Source organism: Eucalyptus grandis, chromosome 5, assembly GCF_016545825.1.
Source record: "Eucalyptus grandis isolate ANBG69807.140 chromosome 5, ASM1654582v1, whole genome shotgun sequence".
NCBI lineage: Eukaryota > Viridiplantae > Streptophyta > Magnoliopsida > Myrtales > Myrtaceae > Eucalyptus > Eucalyptus grandis.
In genome coordinates, this window is record NC_052616.1 from 25,288,636 (window position 1) to 25,294,873 (window position 6,238).

General features: G+C 36.9%; 1 pseudogene; it reads left to right on the forward strand.

The window, feature by feature from the left end:
* The window catches only part of LOC120293772, a 10,371-nt pseudogene extending 7,379 nt beyond the window's left edge, over window positions 1-2,992 (forward strand).
* Window positions 2,993-6,238: the final 3,246 nt, after the last annotated feature.

A 6,238-nucleotide genomic window follows, 5' to 3' on the forward strand; every position in this document is an offset into this window, starting at 1 on the left:
CCATCAGTAGACAGTGCAAAAACAGCTGTATTATGATCGATTTTATTAATCATTGCTCTTAATAAGTTGATGTTTGAAGTTTGTCAGCAGCACCAAAATTTTGGAGGACAAATCCATTTAAAAAAGAACTTGTAGAAGCACACCAGTTCTTTGTAGAAACAATTTCTTTGGTTATGTGCTAAATTGGCTATCCCTTGGCAGCAGTCAAGATAAGGTTCACCTGATTATGTTCTTCTTTGAAAGAATCTGTAACATTTTTTACAGGGAATGTTTTACAGGGTTGCAACACCATTTTTCATTATGTCCTTTTACTTGCTTGCCTAGATAATCAACAGTTATGGCCCTTATGAAGATATTGCTCAAAGTGAAATCCACTTGCCCTCATGATCCTCCCTGCCCTGGCCTATTCTCTGCTTATCATGCACCACTTAGGGACCCCAATGCTTTTCCAAAGCTAGAATTTTGAAATTTGTATGATCCAATATCTCTTCTTCTGCATTATATTTTCAATTGAGAAGTCAAAACACAATTCCATCATCCTTCAAGCTTTTCCACTCCTAGATGCAAAGTAACGCATTTAGAGTTATATAATTAATGAACTCTAGCCTGTTATAATCCTTCCTCTTCAAAATGAGCTCAAAATTCAGAAATTTTTGTCCATAATCATTCTTACCTACTGTCAATCCTCACTCAGTGATCAATTTTTGAACAAAGTATTTAGTAGCATAAATAGATCTTAGCATAATTATAGATGCGGTGCAGCTTGAACCAGAGTAGCTCTAGTAGTCAATGGCGGCAATCACTACCACAGAAAATACACTACACTGGATTCCCGGCTATTCTTGAGTAAATTTTGTTCCTCATACCTTTGTACTTTGGAAATATCTCATACATTCACCGGGACACTTTTTGAATGGTGAACCTTGGCTTAGATTTGACTTCATGTTTGGGAAATCAACAGAGTTCCTCTGGACAAACACAGGTAAGTGCTGTGAATTTGAAGTGGCCTGAGCTAAGTGGACTATCCTGTGTGATAATGATATATTAGAATGGTAGGCTTCACTTGAAGTTTACTTCTGTTATCATATATACTTTCTATGGATGCACCTTGTTGCTGCATTGATAGCCTGCATAATTGCCAATATATGTTGCGATGGTTCTTCAGCTGGTGGAAAATCTTTTGAGGTTTCTGTTGGGTATTTTCTTTCAGATCTCGGAATGATATTTTGGCTCTATCCTTCTTTAGGTGGAATGGAGTATGTAAGTGATTTCTTGCTTATGGATCCATGGATTTTATATTAAGTTTTCCTTCTTGTTGGAGCATCAGTAAAGTTTTCTTGCTCGTGCATCTTTTCGTCTGTACTGTCATCTCAAACTAATTTTATTTCTTTCTATTTAGCAAGGTAGTGAGACTTAACATTGAATTGCTAGCTAAATGAATAGGGAGATTGAAAAAGAGTTAAATCTTCATAATTAAGACAGATCTTTGGCTGAGTCTGATGATTTATTGAATTTACTAAATACCGTTTGTCAAAACAAAGTTCAATTCTGAAACAATAACCTTGAGCAGTTATATGCTCAAATATGGTATTGTGGATGATTTGACTTATGCAAATACACTAAACAAGAGAAAAGGGTAGATTTCTTCATAGAGGCAAGTAATAGCTGCTGATGAGTCAGTACCCTTGGTTTCAGGTTATACATCATTCACTTTCTGGAATTGCCGTAGCCTATGCTGGCTTCTGAAGGGCAGCTTTATACATACATGGTCCTTATATCCGGTACGACTCAGAGATCAATATGAGATGGTATGTTTTGTTATAACTGGAGTCCTTTATTAGCTTTCAAGTAGTCACTGTAATATGCATTTTGAAGGTTTCTCGACACTTCTGGGATGAAGAAGTCTGCTGCGTACCTCATCAATGGCGTAGTCATCTTCATTGCCTGGTTGGTGAGTCTTTATTCTATTTCTTTGTCCTTCTGAGATCTAGACTCTCAGAGGCAATATCGAGACAGAGAAAATATCTTAGATATTTGCTTGGAGGGTTTTTTATTACACCTAGGCCAGGGTATGCCGATTGTGTCTGTCAACCTTGTAGAGATATTTTCCCACTTCATATTCAGATATATCATGAACTGTCATGACTTATGAGGAAGCTCTTTTTGAGGTGGTTCTGATATAGTGCTAAGCATACTCTATGTTATGTGCAGGTAGCCAGGGTGCTTCTGTTCGTTTACTTGTTCTACCACGTTTATTTGCACTATCATCAGGTGACAGCAGCTTTCTGAGAACATGCGTTTAATTTGTATCTCCAACTTTCCAAGGAATCTCCAACCAGATTCCTTGGAAGACCCATATTATGTCCTTCATCATAACTAGTTAGTTTCTTCTTTTGTGGTGTGCATACAAAGTCATGGCACCTTTTAACGGACAGCACTGGCTGTTGGAGATGTCAAGAATTTGATATTAGAACTTGAAATTTGTGGATTCTAACAAGATTTGAGTAACTGCCCTTCAGGGAAAAAGAAAGACGTAATGAACTCAGCCTGTTAAGCATTATTTTTCTGGCTTCCCAGGCATGTGATGCATATCTTATCGTTTTTAATCATATTAATAGTAAAGCAAGTATACTTCTTTAAAAGCCCAATACCTACTAGTTCAATGGTATTCTTGTCTAGTAGTGTAGTCTGTTGTCTTTTGACCTGTCCATTGGTTACTTCTGTATTCACAAACAAATCCCAGCAATGATACCATGCCACTTTTGTCTTCTTGGCAGGTCATTGAGATGCACATATTTGGGTATCTATTGGTCTTTGTGGTGCCAGCAGCGCTTGCGCTCATGAACCTGATGTGGTTTGGGAAGATCATCAAGGGTTTGATGAAGACATTAGCTAAAAAGCGGTGAAGATCACACGTACATTCTGCCATCCGTTTTGCCACATGCCCTCCTAGATTCTCTGTTGTAAAATTTGTGGTCACGTTACCCTCATAGTAAGTCTAAACAGCCCACAGAATCAATATGATCATCAAACTGACCGATAATCTTGTCACTGTACATGTCAATAGTTTCTGATTCCGATGCCATATATAATGGGAAGAAGTGAGTGAGGTTTTCTTGACTTCGTGGACTGGTGTGGCTGATTTTGTAGTCTTGATGATGCACTCACATGATCTGTTTTGAGACCTGCAATGCCGAGTGGGTTCATGGAGTACAAGTAAACATGGTTTCCAAGGCCACTGGCCATTGCAAGTAACATGGAAAAGATTGAGACTTTTCTCACAAGGTAAAAAATCAAACGAGAGGGCGACAAGCCAGGAAGGTAAGCAGCCAAACGGGAGGAGAGTCAATGATCGATGAAGCCAAGAACAGCAATCATCACAGACAAAGGGTGGTAGATGAAACCCAAGAAGAGAAGGCAATGTGCCTGCAAAAAATGATGTGGTTGGAGGGGGGCTATAGGCCCGTTTGGTTCAACTTTGGGGAAAGATCGACAGAAGATGGGATAAAAGTAGGTGATCGAAAGCCGAAAGAGTGGGTGGATCTTTAGGAGTAAGAAGTAAGCAAGTTAAAAAATGAATCTTTTAAGCAAGTTAAAGCGAATCTTTTGAGCCGGCATAGGTTTGTTTAAAGGAAAAGTGTTTTAGGGAAATTGCTTTTTGACTATGGAAAACAAGTTTAGATTGATGAAAAATAATTTTTTTACCAAAAGAAATCACTTTATGTAAATTGCTAAACAAATGAAAATCAACCATTTTCTCAAAGATGATTTTCACGAAAATATATTCCTTTATCAGGAATTTTCGGCAAAATAAATATATTTTTAAATATGTTGTAAAGAAGTCTTTTCATTTTTCAGCAAATGAATGAGAAGTGGTTTAGGAAAGGACTTGCGTATTGGACCGATGTAAATAAACGAGCCTTCTATTGTTAAGGGTCTCAATCATCTTTTTTGACTTCTCTATATTTCGTGAATATCGTGTCCAGGGACAAATGTGTCATTTTCATACTTTTTTACTTTATCTTTCACACGTTTTAATATTGAAAATTTTTCTATCCTATAACAATTTTTTTTTATAAGATTTCAAAATCTAAAAAATATTATTCTTTTCCATAAAAGAGCACTGCATATTGCTCGTGTTGTCCATTTTTCATCACAAATTTCTTTATGTTACTCTCATAACTCAAAATCTCTAATGTAATGATGGTGCTCGATGGTTTAGATGTCAATTTCCTGTAGCCCATGAAAAAACAACTAAGTTAGCAACTACTAATTGAAAAAAAGCCAACCTAGCTTTAATTTTTTCTTACTTTTGTTCATAATCCCTTTCTCGCTCATTTTCTGTACACTATCGTATTACTTTTTATTTCTCATATGGGAATATTCATTTGAATTCAGATAACTATAATTTATTACGTTAGTTAATATATTAATTGAATAATCACTCTGCATATAATGATCACACTTTAATTTTCGGCACTTGAAGTTGTTGAGCACCTTCGACGACTTTCATCCGTCAACTAACTTAATCAATGAATCTGAAGGAAAAATTTATTTGATGTTATACCGTGGAACTCAAAATGGTCACAAGAAAATTATATCATTGGATGGTATCGTATTTCCTTTTTGCATTTAAAATGATCATTAACTCAATGCTGAGTTTTAACAACTTATTTTCTGGTTTCATCAAGATATTTGTAGGTTAAAATTTTGAGCCAAACATTTAATAGGATTATTATCCTATTGAGATTCCATCATCATCGTTGTTTTCTTTAGATTTTATTTTGTATTTATCGTCGACGAATTGTACTTGTGATTAAATAAAACCGTCTCATACATTTTTTTCCTTTCAACAATCAAAAGATGGCCGAAGACATGATCAAGGAAAGACAGCTGGGAATTTTTCAATCGCCGAGAGCAAGACAGGCACGGAAAACCCCAAGTTGACCTCCCACAAAAAATAAAATAAGGAAAAAACCGAAAAGTAAAACCGAAAAGAAAAAAAGAAAAAAAAGGAGAAGATGGACGGATTCACACGTCATTCCCGAAAGGGCGACGCCCCGGCCGCGATGTCGCCTCGTGGAATTTCTGCGCCTACACTAAGATTAAGAAATTAAAGAAATAAAAATAGAAGCAAACATGGCTAGTGTCACGAAAAAGAAAAACTCAAAATAGGTACACGTAAAAATTTACCTCAAATGATCACCCGCTTCGGTGGTTCCGCTAGTTAGTCTTTCCCATCGTGGGGACCCATGACCGCTTTCTTGGAAGGAGAGGGTTCGACTCTCTACGAAGACGCTTGCGCCTTACCTGATAGTTGGGGTGGTGGGTCGCCAGTTTGCCCCAAGGTTTCACTCAACTGTCCGCGGTGTATAGGGCTTCCCTGGGTTATAATTTTTTTGTGGCCGGGAACCTCGTCTTGGTCGGCTGGCGGCAGAAATGCCAGGGGGCATGTAAGTCATGTGCATGCCCTTGCATACGGGTAAATCGCTTGATGGCAGGTGGATCAAACTCGGGACCTCTCATGAAAAGTTCCCTGCCCACCACCTATGCCACCATACGGGTGGTTGAGATCAAAATTTCGTATCTTTTAACACGTCTTAAATGGAAACATAATAATGGGGTCTTGTGCTAGCTTTCTCCTAAGTATTGACGACTTGGTTCGGGGTGCACCACATTTTACACGGGTAGTGGGTTGCCGCGAGCTCGGCGGATCTTGAGCATAAAATTTTTTTTATCTCAATTTATTTTTTTATTAAAAATTCTAAATTTATCTTAGATTAATTTTTGGTCATTGAAATTCATATTAATATATTTGCGACAAATATACATTTCAATCACAAATTGATACATTTATAACAAATGTATAGTAAAATTTTAAATTGGTATATGCGTCAATTATCACGCTTTATCAAATTGAGTAATTTAATAATAAAATTTAACATAAATAAATGAAAGATAAATTTATTATAATTATATCAATTGGAAATTTAATTTTTAGATGTAACAATATTGAAATTTTGGTAGCGTTGACTGACTAAGAAAAAGGAAAAGACGGACGCATGCAACACGTTAATCCCGAGCGGCGACGCACCGGCCGGCGGCCGCGGTGTCGCCGCGTGGAATTTCTGCGTCGACACCACGAAATTAAGACAAAAAATCAAAAGAAACAGAAAATAGAAAAATAAGAAATAAAATAACAATAGCGGAAAAAAACAAAAATAAATAAAAAGGTAGG